We start from the raw sequence: 22992 nt of genomic DNA, 5'->3' as shown, positions 1-22992 counted from the left end.
AATTTTCCCAGGGAAAAACCTAAAGGGAAAATTCATGCAAAACAGTAAAGTGAGGCTTTTGTTGCTTTTGCATCAATATCGGCTTTTAAATGCCTGTAAAAGGGCTGGTTTAGAATGGATAATTAACTGTTCTGACAGAGCGTTCTTTAACTCCAGGTACCTTTTATTGACCAATAAATAAAAATCAATTACCCTGAAAGATTTGGCTCTAATTTCTATCCATCGGTAACATGGCTAAGTTTGGTTTCCATGGTACAGTCCTGCGCCCAGTGGAACAGGACTGGGTTTCTAAAAAGGAGGTTGAACTTAAGGAAATGACTGAGCAGATGAGGAAAAGGGAACAGAATGGAATTTGATAATATGCTTTGATATCACACTAGACAGCAATGCCTCCCTTTTATCCCAAGGGACCACTCCCTGAAGGTCTTTGAGATGGCCTGAGCAGACCGTCCTATGCAACAGCTCTCCACAGGACCAGGGGTCCACAGAGCCAACATGGTATCCCACGGGGACCCAGACTCTCTTTCAAGACCATATTCTAGACCCTGGGGGACTATAATTTGCTACCCAAAGAGCCCCAAGTGTGTTCCCAGGGCTTGTGCAGGCCTCTTCTCTGGATCAATTTTCTGAAGGCAAATCATGCTTGTCAGTGGACTAGCCCTGGGGACTATTTGTACAGGTCTACACAGACCTTGGCCATGTGGGTGGAGGAACCCATGTGCATTTGTACCAGACCCCGTGATAAGCGATGGAGTTGAGGAGGGATAAAGGCCACAGAGCCAACCAGAGGGGCTAGCTCTGCCTATGCTGATATTCCCCAAAGCAGAACTCCCAGGAATCTGGAAATGCTACATGAGAACCTGACTTAACCGAGTAGTTTAGACGATCTATTTTTAAGGCAAGAAGATAGAAAGTATTTGACTTAATTATTTGTTGATTTATAACTTAGACACTCTGCATGCACACTCCCATCTGTCCTCTTGTCAGGCAACCCCACTTAGAGTAGATGGCTTGCCTGGTGGCCCAGTGGTAAAGCATCTGCCTACCAAGGCAAGAGACTAGAGTTCGATCTCTGGGTGGGGAAGATCCCCTGGAGAAGGTAATGGCCACCTGCTTCAGGATTCTTGCCTGGGAAATCCCATGGACAGAGGACCCTGGTAGGCTACAGTTCATGGACTCGCAAAGTGTGGGATATGACTTAGCCACTATACAACAACTTCGTATCAGGGTTGGTCAAAAGTACCTCTCGATAAAAGGAAATGAGTGATAAAACAATTTAGAGATGCAGTTTCCCTTTAAAGAGGGGTGGGGTGGGGTGGGGCTACAAAATAAAGTTGAGGAAATTCTATTTTTCCTCCTAGACCTAACCAAAGCCAATCCACCTTAACTCAAATCCTTATCAACCATCATAGCCTTTGGTAAGCTCCTTAAGGAAAATCAAATAAATATTTTCTTATCATGAGATAATCATCACTCTCATAATGTGAAGAGATGACCACCCAATATATAGTATTAAGTTCATCATAGCATCACCACATCATTAAAACGTAAACCTCAACATCACAGTCCAAAGAATGAAAAAAGAGATAAAGTATGTCCTGTATCTTCCAGAGGGCCTCAGAGACATGTATACACCCGCACATGTCTGTTTGCATACACACTGCTATAAGCAAAAGGGACTCGTCCCCCTCTAAGTGACCACGGTGTTGCTTACACAGGTAAGTAGTGAGTACTCCTCAGCACGTACCATGCCAGATGTATTTTACCAAAATTAGTCCCCCCAAATTCAGAGTAGATATTTGGCACTACATCTTTGAAACAGGTCCATCCATCCAATCCCCTAGTGCCCTACTTTAATTAGCTCTCTTCCCATTTCTGCAGAAATAGTTTTGTCAGAATTCAACTGGACAAGCTCTTTTGTACAGTAGACCGGAGGTGACCCTGATTTACAGCAGAAGATGGCAAACCCAATGCAGTTATCACCACTAAGCTCTCTTCCTAACAACATGGATGTGCGTACAACCAGCTACTATGCCTGTCCTTGGCGCCCAACATGGTGTAGTAGTGGGTGTCTTCCATAAACATTTTAGTTACACCTTGTGTGCCCAGTGAACCGAGACAGACGAGCAAGGAAAGGAGGGCTTCTAAAGAGAAGCTTCAATTAATCATCGAGTACCCTTCAAAGGGGAAAGGCCTGACACAGAACAGCAAGGCCCCAGGATATTATTTAATATACTATGTGGCGCTTAATATTTTTCACATAATTAGACCAAGGAGTCTGTCAAAATAATAAATTTTAGAGCTATAAAGGATTTTAGAGATTGCCTGACTTAAAACATTCTTTTTTCATTAAGGTAGAAACTGATGACCAGGAATAAGTGAGTTGCCCAAGACGAGACAGTTTGTCCTACTCTGGGCTTCTGCTGCCTCTAAACTTTTCTCCAAATACCAGTTTCCTTTCACCCTTCATTCTGGATATACCACCTGCCCTTATTTTGCTGCTTAAAGGGAAGGAATGGTTCCACTGAGCCATGTGTTGATTTACAAACCATCCCAAATTTTGAATAAACTAAGCCAGAGGCCTATTCCTCCTACCCCCATGTAAATCACACTTCCTCACCAAAAGAAATATTTCTCTTTTCCTCCTGGAATCAGTGTATTTAAAACTAAAGAGCTGATTTTATGTAGAAGGCCACAGGAGAAAAATGACATCATTAAGAGGCCATCACAGTAAATAAATCAGAAATAAAACCAATGAGAGAAAAAACTATGCAAACCACACACATATTTATGCTAATACCCATGCAAATTCATCAATGAAGATTTTATGCATCCTTGAGAGTATATTACTTCGCAAATATCTGCTCAGTGGTAAAGAACCTGCCAAGTAAGAGAGGTGCGTTCAATCCCTGGGTCAGGAAGATCCCCTGGAGAAGGAAATGGCAACTCACTCCGGTGTTCTTGCTTGGGAAATCCCATGGACAGAGGAGCCTGGTGGGCTAGAGACCATGAGGGGCCAGAAAGAGTTGGACAGGACTTAGCTACTAAACAACAACAATGAAAACTGCTGCAACCGTTCACAACCCTCTAACTCTCTTCATTCAATGATGAATTTCCCCAGTTTAACCCTTTCTCTGGGCTGGAGAAGGCAGTGTCACCCCAGATGTCGTGTATCTCCTTCACGTGTCAGTGAAGAGTAGACCACTGAAAGCTACTCCCTGAATCATACTCTAGATAAGCAAAATCATATCATTTTTAATTCATAGGCTCCTTTCCCCTTTATCGTCACAGGAAGGAGAGGCATAGGCAGTGCATGACCCAGTCTTTAAAAGAGAAAACAAGGGGCTTGCCAGGAGAAAGCCTGAGGACCTGGAAGAAATTGTTCCTTTGTATACTTTCACCACTGACATTTTTCTCCTAGGAGCCTGAACTGTCTAAATTTCCTTCCAGTGGCTAAAGCTCAAGCACTTTCTTATCACCTTGAAAACCATACTAAGTTGATAGTGAATATAACTAAAGGTTGCAAAGCCAAATACTGACAAACACGTTCCTAAGCCAGTTCAATTCTCCAAACTCGCCATTAGAAAGATTTAATACCGCCCCCAAATCTGCTTTCTATAGCGAGTGTCTACACCGAGGAGGAGGCTGAAGAGACAATGCAGTCACCTTGTACGTATTTAGGCTAAATAGGTAGAGAAAATGAATGCAGGGATAATGTAACACGGCATACAACGGCTTAGCGTAAAGCTACAGCTTGGCAAGAGGGCAGGTGCTGAAATGGCTAATGGACTGTGTAGATTCATTTAGATTATATCACTCCAAAGTTGACAATCAATTGCATAAGTGTTAAAATAAAAATGTGACTCTCACTGCGTGAAAAGCAGAGCTCAACCCTGTATGACAACAAATCGTTTGCCCATTACTTGAAAGTGTCCAATTGATTAAACACTAGATGCAATCAAGATAAGTATAACTCGAGGTTTTGAATCAGTTCATATAGACATATAAAGCACTGATCTTTCAAATGACTTATTAATCCAAGGACTGATCTATACACAGCATTAATAGGCATTTACTCAGCTCTGTTTTCCTCTCTCTCCCCCCCAAAAAAATCCAACTACTGACTTATATATCAATAACTATTTCTCTGAGAAATTCCAAAATAGATTAAAATAGTCTTTTTTTTTTTTTTTACTGTGGAACTTAAGAAGTATAAAGAAATACATATCTCTGTTGAATTGGGCCTGTGGTTACTGATAGCTTGATGTCTTAGGCTGTGAGATTAAGAAATAGGAACTTTATTCTAAAGGTCGGGAGGAACCAATGCCTAACTTTACTGAGAGGATGGAAGGTCTGATTAGCATTTTTTAAATATAAGATTATGCAATCCAGCTTCTGTTGGGTTGAGAGTGAACTGGAAAGAAATGAGAGCTGAAGGCAGAGGGCCCAGTGAAAATAAGAAAACACATTTGAACTACTCTTCCAGGGGGTGCCTGAAACTGCTTCAACCCAAATGTTGATACAGCCTAGTGGGGTTTGCATTTCACTGGATAAGAACGGAAGCAAAAGTTCCTAGAAGAGACAGCCTAAGGACTTGAGAAACAGAGATTCTAAAAACCTGGAGACCATAGGAAGAAGCCAAAGTTTGGCTACTTTAGATCCAAATGCAGCCATGGAAAGCCAAGGGCCAGAGGTTAAAATTTGAGGACAAGGACACAGCACTAGGCAAGAAAGGGCTCAGGTGAGAACGGGTCAGGAATGGGGAAAGTGAAAACTGAAAGTTTGTCGCTCAGCCGTGTTCGATTCTTTGCGAGCCCATGGACTGTAGCCCACCAGGCTCCTGTGTCCATGGAACTCTCCAGGCAAGAGTGCTGGAGTGGGGTGCCGTTCCCTTATCCAGGGGATCTTCCTGATCCAGGGATCAAACTCAGGTCTCCTGCATTGCAGGTGGATTATTTATTAACTGAGCCACCAGGGAAACCCAGGAATGGGTAAAGGGGGATTCTAGTCACCATTTTTAAAAATATTACATATTTCCAAATACTTTCTTAATCATCCTTTGTATTCCTTCCACAGTCTGTGAGGTTGCTTGGCTATGATTACACCAACGCAAGGAAGAGGGACACACGGTTTCCATAGGTTATCCAAGGCCCTTGGAAGCATTTAGAGCAGTTCCCAAACCTCAGAACTCCGATTCTCATTCCATCACTTTTGCCACATAGCCCACCACCACCCTTGCCAGGAATTCAAATTCCCAGAGGAGAAGGTGCCTGACCCTGTATCTGATGTCTTGAAACTGCATGAAGTCCCTTCTGTCAAAAGGAAAAACCACTGACAATGAATGACAGGTGAGCACCCACTCAGGCGGCAGGAGCCCAAGCAGGGGATCCGGGAACGGGGCCAGCTTAACTCAAAGTCCCCTGTAGGAGCAGGTTGGAAAAAGCCAGACCGAGATCACACTCTTCACCCTCATCAGAGAAAGAGCCTTAGAAATGGAATGTTTAGATACCACTTAGGAGAGCCTGTTAGAATGCCAACCCCTGTGGGGCGGCTGTAACTACTGGGCCTGAGCAGAACACCTGCTAGTTCCAGAAAAGGAAGCAGGAGCCAGCTTTCTGAGGACAGATTCCAGAGACACAGGCAAAACTGTTCTCCCCTTTTACCACACCCTAGTGTTCACCAGGAAGGGCTTCTCTGGTGGCTCAGAGGGTAAAGCATCTGCCTGCAGTGCAGGAGACCAGGGTTCAATCCCTGGGTCAGGAAGATCCCCTGGAGAAGGAAATGGCAACCCACTCCAGTATTCTTGCCTGGAAAATCCCACAGACAGAGGAGCCTGGCAGGGCTACAGTCCATGGGGTCCCAAAGAGTTGGACACAACTGAATGACTTGACTGTCACTTTTCAGTGTTCACTGAAGCACTGTTTACAATAGTCAAGACAAGGATGCAACCCAGGTGTCCACTGACAGAGGAATAGGTGAAGATGTGGTACATATATATGCAATGGAATATTATGCAGCTATTAAAAAAGAATAAAATAATGTCATTTGCAGAAACACGGGTGGACCTAGAGAGTGTCATACTGAGTGAAATAAGTCAGATGGAGGAGAAGAAATATTGTATGGCATCCCTTATATGTGGAATGTAAAATGAAATTATACAAAGGAACTTACTAAACAGACTCAAAATGATTGCTTGGGGGTGGGGGAAGGATGGGGAAAATGGATAGTCAGGGAGTTTGGGATGGACAGGTACACACTGCTTTATTTTAATATGGATACCCAACAAGGTCCTACTGTACGGCCATGGAACTCTGCTCAGTGGTATGTGGTAGCCTGGATGGCAGGAGGGGAGTTTGGGGGGAAGAATGGATACAGATATATGTATGTCTGAGTCCCTTTGCTGTTCAGCTGAAACTATTGCAACATTATTTATCAGTTGTACCCCAAAATAAAATGTTTTTCCAAAAAAAAAACAAAACACTACTCTCATCTTTGAATTCTTCATTCTCCAATAGGCCTCCGCAGCAGCATGGTACTTTATTCTGCACTGATGCAAAGATAACCCCAGCTGGCAATCCTGGCCTGGCCCACCCTGGAGCTAATGAGCCACAGAACACAATATGAGCTACTGCTGCCCTCCCTGGCAGACAAAGGGAGGTGGTCCTGAGGCTGACATGCTGACTCTGTTCCTCTGATCCACAGATTCAGCAGGGTTTTGTCCTTCCTCCATGGGTGCAGTTGCAATGAGAGGTTTCAGGGTCTTATTTTGGAAACTAACACATCACCCAATTCTACCCAAGGGAAGAAGCCCTGAGGAGGATGGGAGACGCACGAGCCCAAGTCAGGGGGTTACAGAAAGCAGAAATAAACTTCTTGAGAAGGCCACGATTCCACAACCGTTCTACTCGTTACTATAGGGGCTGCATCTCCACTCCATCTGAAAGTCACCCTGAGGGAAAACGCCCGTCTGAGTCATTTGCTGGCAAAGGAATAAGTTAAGGTGGATGGGTGTGAGTCTGTTCACACACAATTCTGTTTTCCATGCAACCTGCTAAGCATCCAACATACAGAACAACTTCCACCCCTAAGGGCTTCTTACAAGCTATGTGTAGACACCCAAGTTAGCGGTTGGGCTATGAGAGGACCATATCTGCAAAAAATGAGGGAAAAGCAGAAATCTTCTTCCCAAAAGAATGGCCTAGAAAATCACGCTGTACTGAAATCACTAGAAAGCTAACAGCATCCTGAAGACCGCATGGCTCTCAATTGTATTATAATAAAAGTTAAATTTCTGTTTATTCATTCAAGGAATAAGTATTTCCAGGTACCTATTATGCATCAGGTGAGGTACCATGTGAGTAGGAATAATTCACCTCCATTTTACTGAAGAAGAGAAATTATAAAGCTGAAGAAACTAGAATGCCAGACCTGCCATGGACTCCCATTACTCAGGGCACCCTCCTGTAGCTCACAGTGCAGGGGAACCGTTGACTTGATAACATGGAATTTAAAAATAAGGCTTTGAAATGGACAGACCTGGGTTTTATAGCCAACCCTGGAATTTACCTAACTCTGTGGAACCTCAGCTTACTACTTAACTTCTCTAATTCCTACTTTCCTAGTCTACAGAATGAGAAAAACCACAGTACATATTTCACAGATTCACTGCGAGACATGAATCAGATAAAGTTCCTGGCCCAGGTCCCACACTAGATACATTAGCTATCACTGTTGTTGTTGATAATGCACATATAAAAAAGTGATTACAAGTGTCGTAAACGTTTAAGAGGTGATACGGGTCTTGACGTATGAGTAAGAGTTCACCATACAAAAGAAGGGATGACGTTCTACTTAAAAGAAACAATGCATTCACTGGTAGGATCATTAGAAAAGCATGGGGTGCCCAGGGGATGGTGAGAAATTCAGTGTGGGTAGAGTAGCAGGTGCATGAGGCTCAAGCTGCAGGCAGGAGCCTTATGAGTCATATTCCTGGGGCACGGGGATGGAGAACCTGCAGAGGAGAGCTTCAGCTCGTGAGTGCATTGCATCAACAGGTCCAGTGGATGGACTAAGGCCTAGAGAGGTAAAGAGGAATCCTGGAGACGCCGCCAAGAGAGAATGAGATGACTGAGGGGCCCTGGCCTGAAGCAATTGTGTTGCATCTCCCTGCTGGCCGCCCACTGATAATAATTTATGTGATATGTTGTGCCTTATATTTCCCATAACCACTAGATCTACATGAGTTAAACTGTATCTACACTTCTTTCACTACCGGCTTATCATTTTAATTGTGGGTCAGACCATCATTGAACACAACAACACACTCTCTCTTATAGAGGGAACTCCATTTTCCTGTCCCATGCCTTCAGAAGGGACTCTCCAGAAGGCAGTCATTTGGAATGACACATGGACCTTCTCTCCTTTACCCATTCAAATCCTCCAGGGAGAGAAGTCAATCGTCTGCTCGATCTGAAGCCCATAGATCCATATTTCTTAATTTGGTGGTCACTATTTCCATATGACTTCTCTCTCTCTCCTTCAGCTCTGCCCCTCCTAAGATAATTATGCATTCTCCTCTAGGCTCCCCCACGCAGTGAAATCCATCAAGGTAGACTCTGCCCCTACATGAGAACGCCTGGGGTTTTCTAAGTCTTCAACCTATGGCTGAACGATTGAGTTTAATTCAGGGGGAAAATTACCAGGAGGCCCAGTAGGACTGCAGATCAAAGCCACATTCTCTAACCCAGCTCTTCCAGCACTGGAACTGATGTCTGGATCCTTGACCTGACTGCCAGCATCCCTCTTGTGTCTGTTCCTCAATTAATTCAGGACACTATGGTTGCCGGTTGTCAACCTCAGATAACCAGCACCTGGACTGCTTTCACAGTCCGATTTCGAAGATAACAGACATCCCTGGAACTGTATCAGGGCAGTGATGAGTAAATACGATGATTATATCAATAATACTAAAGCCAGCTCTGTGCCACTGTGTTATTCAGATGCATTTCTTGAACTTACACCGAGGATATGGGTGAATAGAATGGTAAAAATTTAACCAGGGTCACAAACTTGAAGACAAATTTTAGATTGAGTTTTGATGTTTTTGAATAAAAAAATACAGAAAGTACACACACCCACAGACCTACGTAAGCATTCACCCTTGGCCCAGCCCTCGAAGAATAATCTTCATGTTTATTTTTTTTTAAACTAGCATCTTTTATCAAAGTTCCACAACAACTAACGCAATTGTACAGAGTACCTAACATCTCATTGTGAGACTATATTCTACAGAGTTGATGAGGACAAAGAAAATTACTAGGGACACAGAGGAGGAGAGAAGAGGATGGAAGACTGTAATTTTGATAAAAACAAAATTAATAACAATGAAATGCATCCAGAATTATCCTAGAACAAGAAGCAGATCATCTAAAATGACTTTTTTTAAACAGTGGTACTAACCCTAATTGCTAAGTAAATTAAATACTCACTGTATTCACACATAATGTTCAGGAAGGAATATAAATGTCACAGAAGTTCACAGAATTTGGGAAAATTCAAACAGACATTAAGATATGTAGAAGCAATACGTGGGTTTTTAAGTTCACATGGAATTTTAAAATACTTTTGTAAAATTTCTCTTTTCATTCAAGATGAAAACAAGTAAAAAGTCCTCCATAATAAATCATCACTGTAGCATCAGAAGAAACCTTGGAAGATGATCTAATCTATTTCCTTAATAAGTCTACATCTAAATCATCTTGGTGAATTTTTCCACCTTTAAATATCAAAAAAAATAAATAAACCCCCAAAAAACCAAGATGATTTGGTGTTATGTGAAATTTCCTACAGACATTTCAGGAGCTCAAATGGTTCCTAGTCCAAAATGACTCCAGGATACTGAGAGACTGCCAAGCTTCATTTGGGTGATCAACAGGGAAGAATTAATCAATACAAGGTATTAAAGACTTTTACCAAATATTTCCTTCATTCAGCCCAGGATAAACAGAAAATAATGAGTATAAACTGTGTGTAGCCAATAAATGTTTACTTCCACTGATTTATGCACACATACACACACATAATAATCACTAATCATTATATATTACAGCACTATTCATATGCAACAAAAATAGGAAAAATCTACCCATCAATTTCACATAGCGTTTATTTCTGGGGAGGGAGAGAAGAAAGGGAAACAGGGAGATATTCAACAGGATTGTCTTTATGAAAGGGCATAAAGCAAAAATGGCAAAACATTAAGATTTGTTCCATATGGGCGATAACTAAGCCAATGTTTATAATATCCTCTACTACAGGGTCTGTTCTCTTTTATGTTTGAAATATAAGCATTCATTTTTTAAAAGTTAAATCCCTGCAGATGATTCTGATAAAATACCTAAATCACCAGATAAATCTTGAACAATCCTTTGGCTATTTACAGGTAGATGTCAACTCCTCCACAGTATCTTTCTGAGTGGCAGATATTCATAGCTTTTCAAAATCTCCCATGTACCCCAAAATGTGTTAAATGAAGACTGAATTGAAATGAAGTTGAACTGATCACAGCAATGCTAAAGTAACCGGTTCTTCTCCTGCCTTGCCCACTCCTGAAGACCCACTGCAAAGTGCCCCAACATCCCAGGGTTCAGCCTGGCTTCTTAGGAGGAAAGAGGGGAAAAACTGATGGAAGTGAGGGGAGAAGAAGACACCTGTGTTTACTGCCATGTGATGGCCCCGCAGCCAATGCTGGGGGTAGAGAAAGCCGGCTGGGGTCTGGGGGACAAGTCTCTGCACAGGCCTCCCAACGACAGAATAAAATCACTCTAGTTCTTTAAGAAAATCCCCACTGAGAAACCTGAATCCTTACCCACCCCTTTGGCCTTCCAGGGCAGCAGGCAGCCCAGCCCTCCTTTGTTAGCACTGGGGGCGCTAGCCTGCAAGTCTAGACAGAATGGCTGGTTAAAAGGCCCTGGAGTCAATGCCTGCACAAGATCAATAAGGCTTTTTATGGCACAATGAAAACTTTCTATTTTGTTAAATGTGGCTAATCTACCATTTCTGCAGTACCCTTAAAGCTTTCAGTGCTGAGCACTCACGCCAAGGTGATTAAAACCCTGTTCAGAGACACAAACTGCGGAAATATGCCAATGGAGAGGTGCAAATCATGGAGACACGGGCTGTATCTTCTTTTATGATGAAGTGTGCATTTCCTTTTCCTCCTGTAGAAATAACGGTGCCAGTAGGGATGGGGTCTGATCCTGACAAAAATGAAAACTGTCCCATGCCAGGACTCTCAGGAAGGGACAGATGATGCTCAGGGTCCAGTGTAACTGAACAAAAGGGTTTAGTTTTTAGTGAACCTGAAGGTGGATGAGGATGGGGTATGCTGAAAGGAGGTGGAGAGGGAAAGTTCTCTAAAATGCAGGCAGACTTACAAATCAGCTACTTAATTCAGGAAACCTAAATAAAGGAGAAAATCTTCAGTGACTGCAAATTCAATTATAAATTGAACTAAATAGAACTCAAATAAAGTGCTTATTTCATTTGCATCATTTCTTCACCTCAGATTATTAGTAGAGCTTTTTTAACAGGTATAATTTTTTTTTGCCATCGTGTAAAAAGGACAGGTATTAATATTTATTGAATTTGTATTATGGTCCAGGCTTTAACACAGAGAGAGTCTAAATAAACTAACACTACACATAGTATCTGACAAGAATTGACCAAGACTTTTTTGGTGATTGGAGCTACAAGAATTCAAAACACTAACCACCAGAACCAAAGTATTACTAACAGAAATAACATTTCTGTGTGTTCATATGTCATCTGGAAGGAGAGCCTTTTCATTGGAATACTTGGTATGTTTCTTATCTAACTCTCATAGAAGCCCTATGAAATAAAGTTTGATTAGCCCCATTTCACAGATGATAAAACTGAGATTCACAAGGGGTGAAATACATGTGCAACACTATAGCTAGTACAAAGCAGATTCAAAATACACGCCAAGGTCAACCTCTAAGCACTGTATGCTTTCCTTTAGATCATGCTGTCTCCTGCTGAGGGTTGGGTATATTTTGCAAAGGCCTCTGTCAACAGTATTCCTGTGGGACATGAACAATTAATTTAAATCCATGTGCATGTGTGTGCGTGCACATGCACACGTGTGCACACACACACTTGCACATTCTGTCACATATTCCAAGCCACTTTCACATACATTATCTAATTTGGTAAAGCATCCTTCTGCAGCTTTTATAGTAACCTCTATCTGTTCAACAAGGGTAGATTTTCAACATTTAGATGTATTAACCACATACCCTGGGATATGAATACAGATCATTAGAATGATAGAGAAAATTGTAAGAATTCCCTAAATTTGAAACACTGCAAATACATAAAAGCTAAAAAAAAAGCCCTTAATTATGAAAGCATAAAAAGGAAATCCCCTTCTGATGCGCTGAATCTAAAATGGCAACCCTCCTTCTAAGTCAGATTATTCATAAACCATTTACAGATGCTGTATCACTTCAGCAAGCTCACTGAAGCTCCAGGGCCAAACAGCTGGACTCTGACTCTGGAGGGTACAGTCAGAAGTGTGCTCAAGTTTCCCAGAGAGGGAAAAATTATTTGACTTGTTATTAGAAAGGGCACACAAAATTGAGATTATAAGACTCTGAAAGAGATGCTCGAATTGGGTTAGTTTTCTTGTGTAGCCATTTATGATGGATATTTACAGTTCCCATGATGTGGATAAAAGGCCTTCCCAGGTGGCTCAGCAGTAAACAATCTGTCTGCAATGTAGGAGATGCAGGTTTGATCCCTGGGATGGGAAGATCCCCAAGAGATGGAAATGGCAACCCACCCCAGTATTCTTGCCTGGCAAACCCCGCAGACAGAGGAGCCTGGCGGGCTATAACCCATGGGTCCTCAAAGAGTCAGACATGACTTAGTGACTAAAAAACATGATGTCAATAAAACCAAAATGGTAATCCTCTTCAGACATTAATTAATGGGTAAGATTTGTCAATGGCATCTTTTGTCCATGGGTTGTGATACAATCAGGAATGATGTAGATATCCAACTATGATATGACGAGGCTACACAGGCTATCCCAGACATATCTGCATACTATCCCCAGTTGATCAAGGCTTCTGACCACAATTTTTCAGTGAATGAATCAGAACAATGGAAAGTGAGGAAACTTAAGACATACAGAAACACCATCCAAGACTCAAAAAAACCACAAAAAAACAAGTAGAACCGCTGGCTCATTCCTGCCAGACATGGTGACACCCATACACAGCTATCAGCAAAGATGAATCTGGATATGGTGGCAATTGAAGGCTGAGAGGAAGCTGATTGAATCTCATTCTGTGATTTAAAGGACCAGATATGTGGTCTTCTCTCTCTTCAGGAGTGATCCTCTCATGACAGATGGACTACATCAACTAAAATCAACACGGGACTAAGGCAGACAGCAGAACGTCATTATCACAATTTAAATTACCATCAAAATATCCTGCAGTCCACAGATTCGTAATTAACCATGGGTTCCCGAGCAATGGGGGCCTCTGGACCACTCCTCAATGACACTGGCTGCTGCTACTGCTAAGTCACTTCAGTCGTGTCCAACTCTGTGTGACCCCAGAGACGGCAGCCTACCAGGCTCCCCCGTCCCTGGGATTCCCCAGGCAAGAACACTGGAGTGGGTTGCCATTGCCTTCTCCAGTGCATGAACGTGAAAAGTGAAAGTGAAGTCGCTCGGTCGTGTCCGACTCTTAGCGACCCCATGGACTGCAGCCTACCAGGCTCCTCCGTCCATGGGATTTTCCAGGCAAGAATACTGGAGTGGGGTGGCACCGCCTTCTCCGCAATGACACTGGACCACTTTACAAAAGAGCAGTAGTGCCCCACTGTCAAATGAAATAGAAAAGCATGATGGCATCAAAGACAGGAGAAGGAAAGAACCTATAACTCAACTGCTCCTCTACGATGTACCTGGAATAGTGAAAGTCCCTTTGCAAATATTGTTTTTACAATCCTACGATGCCTTAGAGAGTAGGCATTATCACTGCATAAATACAAGAAGATGTCCATAGGCCCTGAGTTGAATGTGATGGTGATAATGATAATGATGAAGACAACTACCATTTTTGAAGCTTACTGTGTTTCAGGGGCTTTAGCTCTGGTTTAACTGTTATGCACATGACATTTAATACAATCTTCACAATAATCTATTCAGGTACTATTATTTGCAGTTTTCAAAGGCGGGACTGAGGTTCACAGACTCAAGGCTATCCAAGTAGAATAACAATAACTCACAAGAAAGGCATTTAGAATGAAGGTAGACTTGGGGCTAACTTCAGTCTCATCGCTTCCTCTACTGCAACAAGAGTTAGGTTTTGTACAGTATGGCAGTTTCTCAAAAAATTAAAAACAGAACTACCATGACTCCGTGATTCCTCTCCTGCATACATACCCAAAAAACCTAAAAACACTAATACAAAAAGATACATGAACCCGAAAGTTCATAGCAGCATTATTTACAACTGCCAAAATATGGAATGCTGTGTGTGTGTGCATACATATGCACACACACAAATATGGAGAAGGAAACGCAACCCACTCCAGTGTTCTTGTCTGGAGAATCCCATGGACAGAGGAACCTGGTGGGCTAGTCCATGGGGTCGCACAGAGTCAGACATGATTGAAGGGACTTAGAAATACTTACATTGCTAAGTGTGTATATATATTCACACACACACATATATTTATATACACACATAAATATTGCTCAGTCATAAAAAAAAGAATGAAATTTTCCCATCTGCAACAACACGGACGGACTTAGAGGGCATTATGCTAAAGGAAAATAAATCGGACAAATTGTAAGGCATCGCTTATTCGTATAATCTAAAAAATACAACAAATTAGTGACTATAGGAACTTCCCTGGTGGTTCAGTGGCTAAGATTCTGCACTCCCAGTGTAAGGGTCCTGGATTTGATCCCTACTAGATCTCACATCGGAGAAGGCGATGGCACCCCACTCCAGTACTCTTGCCTGGAAAATCCCATGGGCGGAGGAGCCTGGCGGGCTGCAGTCCATGGGGTCGCTAGAGTCAGACACAACTGAGTGACTTCACTTTCACTTTTCACGTTCATGCATTGGAGAAGGAAATGGCAACCCACTCCAGTGTTCTTGCCTGGAGAATCCCAGGGACGGGGGAGCCTAGTGGGCTGCCATCTCTGGGGTCGCACAGAGTCGGACACGACTGAAGCGACTTAGCAGCAGCAGCAGCAGATCTCACATACCACAGCTAGACATACCACATGCGGTAATGAAGATCAAAGATTTGAGTATCCCAACTAAGACCCAGCGGAGCCAAATGATAAATAAATCTTTTTTAAAAAGAAGCTGACTCACAGATGTACAGGACAAACGAGTGGTTACCAGTGGGGAGAGGGAACTAAAGACGGACAATTTTGGGGTGAGGGGTAAGGGATACAAACAATTATGTATAAAATAAGCTACAAGGATATATTATACAGAACAGGGAACACAGCCAATATTTTACAATAACTAAGTGGAGCGTAACCTTTAAGAATTATAAATCACTAGACTGTATGCCCATAATGGATGTAATACTATATACCAACTATACTTCAATAAAAAAAAAAGTCAGGTTTTATATAAAAGTCCTTCTCTTGAGATCAGGAGTAGCCAGTTTGGATAGGAACCCTCTTTGATGACTCTCTCAAGCTAGCTAAGTTTTATTCATCTCCTGCTGGTTTCTATGGCAGGACAGCAGACCTACCAATATAACCAGATTACACACCTTTCACATTTGGCATTATCTACCCAAATGTATCCAATCATTGATGCTGTTGTTTAGTCTCTTAGGCAGGTCTGACTCTCTGGGACCCCATGGACTGTAGCCGGCCAGATTCCTCTGTCCGTGGGATTCTCCAGGCAAGAATACTAGACTGCATTGCCATTTCCTACTCCAGGGGATTTTCCCGACCCAATGATCAAACCTGGTCTCCTGCATTGCAGACAGATGGATTCTTTACCACTGAGCAACCTGAGAAGCCTCGTGTAATCATTACTGACAGTCAAAGAAAGAGAGTTGACAATGAAGTTGTCCTGAATGAGACAATGAGAGTTGACCTGAAGCCTGTAAGTCACTCACTTGATCACTTAGCCATCCATTCAGACACCACATTTTGAGAGCACTAGTCATGTGGGAGGTTAAGAGTGAAAACAGAAGAGCCCTATCACATTTCTAGGGGAGGCTAAAGTGGAGAGTATCCTCAAACTGGGTCATCCTGAACTGTGACCAGGTTTTGAAAAAACACAGAGAATTATTGCAACCTGATGATATTACTATTCATATAATTTATTCTCTTTTTTTCCATTGCAGAAGATGTGTACCATTTCCTTAAATGCTCACCATGAATATCCTAATGGACAGGCTACACGGACGAATCCCAAGAACCATGATTTAGGGTTTACCTCAAGGCACTGAGGGAAAAAGGAATTAACACGTTTTCATATCCATGTCCAGTGAAGGATATGCGTCTCACTGATGCCTTGCAGGTAGAGTTGGTAAAGTGAAATTTAGCCGTTAGTGATGGAAGGTACTTTGAAAATCATTTTCTACTTCTTTATACAAGCCTAGCACAGCTCAGCATTTGTCCAAATGAATTAGCAGTTGAGGCAAGACCAAAACCCAGGCTTTCTGGTTTTTATGTAAGTGAGTTAGTTGCAAAATAACAACGGGGTGGACACGTGAACCCAGTAACTGAAGGGCCAACTCCAGAAGTTTGATCTCCAAGATGCTGGATGCCTAGTTCTTACTTGAGTTCTTTCTCCAAGGCCTCCTGCACATGTGGCACATCCAGATACACATTACATTCATGTCCCAGAGTCCCCAAGGCTGGCACTGGGCAACGCCTTTCCCTGGAAAAGGGCTCTGGGTAAGCAGCGCTCTGCCCAGAGCTCACATGGCTAAGCCACGCCCTCGATGTGGGTTACCTCTGCTACTCTGAGCTTCCTTTTCTTTTCCCCCTGCATCAGTGGAGACTCTAGGACTTCAGGGAGGGAACACTACTGAATGACTTCCCTGCAATCTCCTGAAAGCCTTATCAGCCGTGTTCAGCCCCTCTTCTGACAGCTGACCTTTCCCATTGCGCTCAAGTCCAGGGAAAAACAAAAGCACCAAAACAATTAAAAGCGGCGAAAGAGAATGAAGGAGGGGCAAAGAGACTCTAGCCTGATGCAGAGCAGCAACACATAACTTTCTTTAAAAGAAAAAACAGAGGGGAAACAAAAGATAAGCCAACACAGTGAGGAGGGGCAAGAATGAGAAGACTGGATTCTCTTTATTGCTTATCCTGATGGCTGCAGAAGTCATGAAAAGGCTGTTAATAAATCTGAGAACCATGCTGGTGAAGGAAAATGAAAAGGACAAGAAAGAAAGCAGCAATGGCATGCAATAGCTGGTGACATATAAAAAGGCTCTCCGCTCCCTGCATCCCTGACAAGCATGCCAAGTGGCCCAGGAACTCCCTGAATGCAAAGCTCCTTGTCTCAATAACACAGATGAGCCTACCACCTGTCAACAGCCTCAAATCCATCCTTCAAGGCCCTCCGAAGACCCCAAGAACACACGCCTTGTGTCACTCCCACCTGGAAAACAGCATCTCTTCCCCATCTCATGTGAAATGCACTGGTAACTTTTATCTGACACTGACTTAGACCACATCTGGGGAGATGAATATATACATCCAACCACTTCCCCAGTGGCTCAGACGGTAAAGAATCTGCCTACCATGCAGGAGACCCAGGTTTATTCCCTGGGTCAGGAAGATCTCCCGGAGAAAAGGCTGGCAACCCACTCCAGTATTCTTGCCTGGAGAATTCCATGGACAGAGAATCCTGGCAGGCCACACAGTCCACGCGATGGCAAAGAGTCAGACATTACTGAGCAACCTTCACTTTCACAGAGAGGTCAGAACAAACAAACATGTCTAAAGACAAAAGAGAATTCTTTTTTCTAAGTTTTACATTGATTTTGAAGGGGGAAAAATAATGCTACACCCCTTCACCTCTGGACAGTTTAGGGAGCACCCATGATGACAGTTTTCTGCAGATCTCTGAGAGATGGATTTCATTTCTCTGTCCAATTGAATATGCCATGAACCATGCTGACAGGATGCTTTTTCAGACACAGGTGGGTCTCAATACCACCCTGCTCCACCCCGCCCTGGTTACAGAAGTGAAGTAAAGCTCCTTCTAACAAGCTACACAAAGGAAGGTGAAGTTGAGTATTGCTGGAGTTCAAGGTCTACATGGACCCTCTGGTGCAGTAGCTCCGAGTGGTTTGTCCCCTTACGTTGATTTGTTAGCTTTTCACTATTTAATAATAATGGCAGTAACTGGCTCTGGAGATCTGACACACTGAGCACTATACTCAGCTCCTTGACTGGTCCTAGGCAACTCTGAGAGGCAAGGATGGTCATCATGGTCTGTGTTCTCCAGACATGAGAGTGGAGGCTCTGTAACCTGTCCCTGGTGGCTCAGCTGGTAAGAGGCAACATCAAGGCTCACACCCAGGTTTGGCTGACCCAAATTCACTTTTCACCACAGCCCTGTATTGCCTCATCAGGCAACCTCAAACCTCACACACACGTGGAGTGAGATCAATCACTGATCTCTCCTCTGAAGCCTCAAAGCCCACTTCGGTCTGCCAAGGATTCAGGCTGAAGGAAGTTCTAAAACTGTGGCTGATAGCCAAGAGTCATTTCTGCCTCACTTCCCGGTGGGGGGCAGGGATAACCTGTGTCCTGCGGGTCTGGAGGTAAGAAATGCTCCCTTTCAGCTCCTGCATGCAGGGCCTTCTCTGCCAGAGTCCTTCCCAGATGCAGGCAAGCTAGGCTAATTTCAAAACAAGCTTGCCTCCCTGCAAAGTGCACAGAGGTTGCCAGTGACCTTCTCTTGGCATTGGATATTTGGCATCCTTGGTCTTCCATCAATCAAAGGGTAAATTTTTTTTTAAAAAATCAAATAACAAACAAGAACACAACCCTAACCTTCCTTGACAAAGCACAGTGCATCTCACTTATATTAATACCCTTTGTGGGCACCAAAGATTACGCACATGATTAGTCACTCAGTCATGTCCAATTCTTTGTGACCCAATGGACTGTAGCCTGCCAGGCTCCTCTGTCCATTAGATTTCCCAGTTAAGAATCCTGAAGTGAGTTGCCATTTCCTCCTCCAGAGGATCTCCCCAATGCAGGGATCGAACCCTTGTCTCCTGCATCACAGGCAGATTCTTTACCGCAGAGCTATCAGGGAAGCCACATCAAAGATTATATTAAGCACACATAGTTATTCCCCTATGTGAGAACTGCATTTCTTTAAGGGGCATTGCTCAACCCAATGGAATCAACCCATAACTGTAATATTTCAGGGATTAGAAAGGCTATTTCTTTGGTTGGGGGAACTCCACGGAGTCCCTCATATCCCATCTCCTAGCAACTGCCAGTTCTGACTGTGCCTATTGCTTGTCCCGCCTTCATATGAGTGGAGGAAGCATTTTGACTACTAGCTACGTATGTAAAACAAACAAGTCTGCAGGTATCAGCTCTCAGCTACAGGCCAGAGAAAATCTACACTGGGCTGAAAGCCAAGGAGAAGACACAATAATCAAAGGATTCATTAAACGGCCACTGGGTGTCCAGCCCTACAGCCATGAACCTCCTTTCCAATCAGGTCCTTGTTATTTCCCTGGCTGCACAGGAGGGGCATGTGTGCTAGCGTAGAGAATGCAATCCACTACAGCCAGTCCTTTATACGCTCTGCCTAAAGAGAGGGGCACTAAGATACATCAGCACACAAGTCAACTGAGATTTGAGAGTTTCACGTGTTGCTGGACAAAAAGAATCTCCCACACTTTAGAGGCAGCCAAAGCCCTTTCTTAAGTAAATGGCCACCTATTTTAAAGCAGCACTTCCTCTGGCCTGGGAAATCGTATGGACAGAGGAGCCTGGTGGGCTACAGTCGATGGGGTTGCAAAAGAGTCGGACACGACCTAGTGACCAAACAGCAACAATGCTCACTGTTAATAGCCTATGAAAAATTACACGTTAAATCTTAAAACAAGTCATATCAGTCACTTCAAAGAACCTTATTGCAAGAGGACAGCAATTTCTAAGACAAAGCTTCTGCCTTGCAAGGTTTAAGAAATGAAAATATGTAAAGGTCAAGAAATACACAATCCTGAACATTTCTCCCACAAATTACGTTAGCTCATGGTCTTGCTGGAAGAGAAGCACTTGCTAATAACCCCGAGTACCTTCCCTACTCTGCTCAAATCACCCTCCACTCACTGGGGGGGAGGGGGAGTGTGTGAGGGGTATCTTTGTACCACATTAAGAAGCAGTGGTCTAGGATGACCCTGAGGGATGGGATGGGCAGGGAGGTGGGAGGGGGGTTCAGGATGGGGGACACATGTACACCCATGGCTGATCCATGTCAATGTATGGCAAAAACCACTACAATATTGTAAAGTAATTAGCCTCCAATAAAAATAAATTAATTAATTAAACCAAAAAAAAAAAGAAGCAGTGCTGATTGTAAGCCCTATTAGAGTATGAAAATCAACAGAAGACTATTCAGTTTTCCTAGGATTTTTTTCCCCCAAAACTCAAGATTACTTTCAGGGGCCAAAGGGAAGAGAGAAAAATCCTCTAAGGGATTCCCAGGCCCCAAATTCCCAAGCATGTTCTCTGGCCATAGTGAAAAGTTTCGGCAGGACCAGAAGACGACTCAGCTGAATTTTACATGATCACAAAACCATCACAGAACAAAAGGCCTGCAGCAAGCGAATGAGATGTACCAGAGCATCCTTGCAATACTTCTGCCATCACCATTTTCCAACATGTCTCTTTACTGTCCTAAGTCACACATGGGTTTTGTCTTGGGTGACAACTGTGGGCAGTGGATGGTGTCTCAAAGGTTGTTCACCCCCCGGAGGGCGGGAGGTGGAATTTCCAAGTAATCACTAATTCAGAGGATCACAAGGCACTGACCCAGCTCCATTCCATTTCACCTTTTAACTTTAAATTGCAAAATGACATTTTATTGCCACCCAGAAAAGTCTCCTCTCAGAGCACCAATGCTTTAGAACTAATAGGCTGTAAGTATACCCTCTGTACTTAAATCTGTAAGAGTCTACCACCCACCTATTGCCAACCTGTCATAAGTGTCCAAATGTCCAAATTCATTTCAGAGACCAGTCCACCTTGCTCCAAAGTGCAGCTTTTAAAAAGCTATCCCAAATAATAGATGCAAGCAAGTAACTACATCAACCAAAACAGGGCACTGAGGTAGAAAATTCAAGCAAGGACAATGGTACTTAACATACAACTTAACAGAACAAAAGTCTCACTAATTCATCCTAATTGGAAGAAAGGTCAGTACGACAATTTTTAAAAATTAACAAATGCACTTTGAAAGAAATGCTGATTTTATTATCTCTAAGGATATAAAGGAAAAAAGATCTCTGCTATATGTGTGTGGAAATCTTGCAGGAAACTTAAAAATGAATTTTCTTTCGTAATCAGCGCACTTGTTACTTGAATATAAATAACTGCCCTGAATACTGGGGATAGGTACTAATTCACTGACTTGACCCCACAAAACAGAATGGCCATTTTCTCACGTGGTTTTATAAATCCTCCCCAATCTACAATGTTCAAAGGTAAATTTCAGATTAACATGACTAAATTAGGAAACTATATACTTAGTGAAGTCAACATTTAAGGGATTTTATTAAGGAGGAGAAAATACTAAGTGTCTTATTTCTTCATGAAAATAGAAAAAAATCTATTTTTCTGAAAAACAGAAAAAATTTTTTCTAGGTGCTTCACATAACTGGGGGACAATGCAAGAGCAGATAGGGCTCCAAAAATATCTCCTCATGCTCTGAATGTTGCTGGTTCTTTGCCATTCTAGTTCTGGAACTAGACGGCACGTGGCTCCGATTCAATCTTCACCCGAGTCCATGCTCTTCCTTACTCTGACAGCTGATAACGCAGAGGAATTAAACATTCCTTTAAAATGCTGGCAGGTGCTTCTGAAGTTGAAAGATTAGAATTTCCAGAATCACAATCCCTCCCAAACTAACAGGAACCCTTACCTTGTTTGATATCTTGTGGGGAGTTGCGGGTCTCTTACACTGACCCTCATGGTTACCTGATGTGAACTGGGGAGGTTATTTAAACTCACTAAGCCTCCTTTTCCCCATCTATAAAATGGGTATAAGAATAATAACAGCCAGTCTCACCTGAGGCTGCAGTGAGATATAAATGAACACATGGAAAGCATTTACAACGGAGCCTGGCATATAGTAAGCATTTGACAAATCACCATCCTCGTCTTCTTACTTGGCTTTCAACGTCATTTCCAGCACCATAAACTTAGTATGGTCCTCTCATCTTCCTCCACATTCTGATGCCCAGACACCAGAAACCACCACCACCATCCACTCCAGGAAAAGGTGTGCCTGCTTTTTCAGTGATTGCCCCTTCTGCCATAAGTGCTGTTCTGATGCAGCAGCACCCACCGAAACCCACATGCACCTTTGCTGGAGAAGTATTCATTTTCTAGCTGCTCTATATTGATGTGTTTACTGTGAACAAAGATACGAGAGGGAGGGGGAATAAATCAGAAGCAGTTCAAGCGGGTTATTTTTCTAGCCATCTAACATGTTATCTGCATGCAGCAAAGGACTGTGTTATCCAAATATTATGCAAAGGGCCAGGGCAACACCTCAGTAAACATTCTGTGTGTGTCTGAAATGATAAAAAGTGTCTCAAAGTTGGAACAATTTCAAATGCACTTGGTGTCTTACTCCTTTCATCAGATCCTACCATCAGTATGCCAACTTGCTAATTGATTCCCAAGGGAAGAAATTAAGGCCCGC

At 42.9% G+C, this 22992-nt stretch overlaps 1 protein-coding gene across 1 annotated transcript in view; it reads right to left on the bottom strand.

Annotated features, from left to right (window-relative positions):
* LOC133255253 (neurexin-3) overlaps positions 1-22992 on the bottom strand; it is an 887522-nt gene that overhangs the window by 389605 nt on the left and 474925 nt on the right. The window lies entirely within an intron of this gene.

This window comes from Bos javanicus, chromosome 10, assembly GCF_032452875.1.
Source record: "Bos javanicus breed banteng chromosome 10, ARS-OSU_banteng_1.0, whole genome shotgun sequence".
Lineage (NCBI taxonomy): Eukaryota > Metazoa > Chordata > Mammalia > Artiodactyla > Bovidae > Bos > Bos javanicus.
Note: the sequence above shows the minus strand (reverse complement) of the source record. Positions and strands in the feature narration are given on the sequence as shown.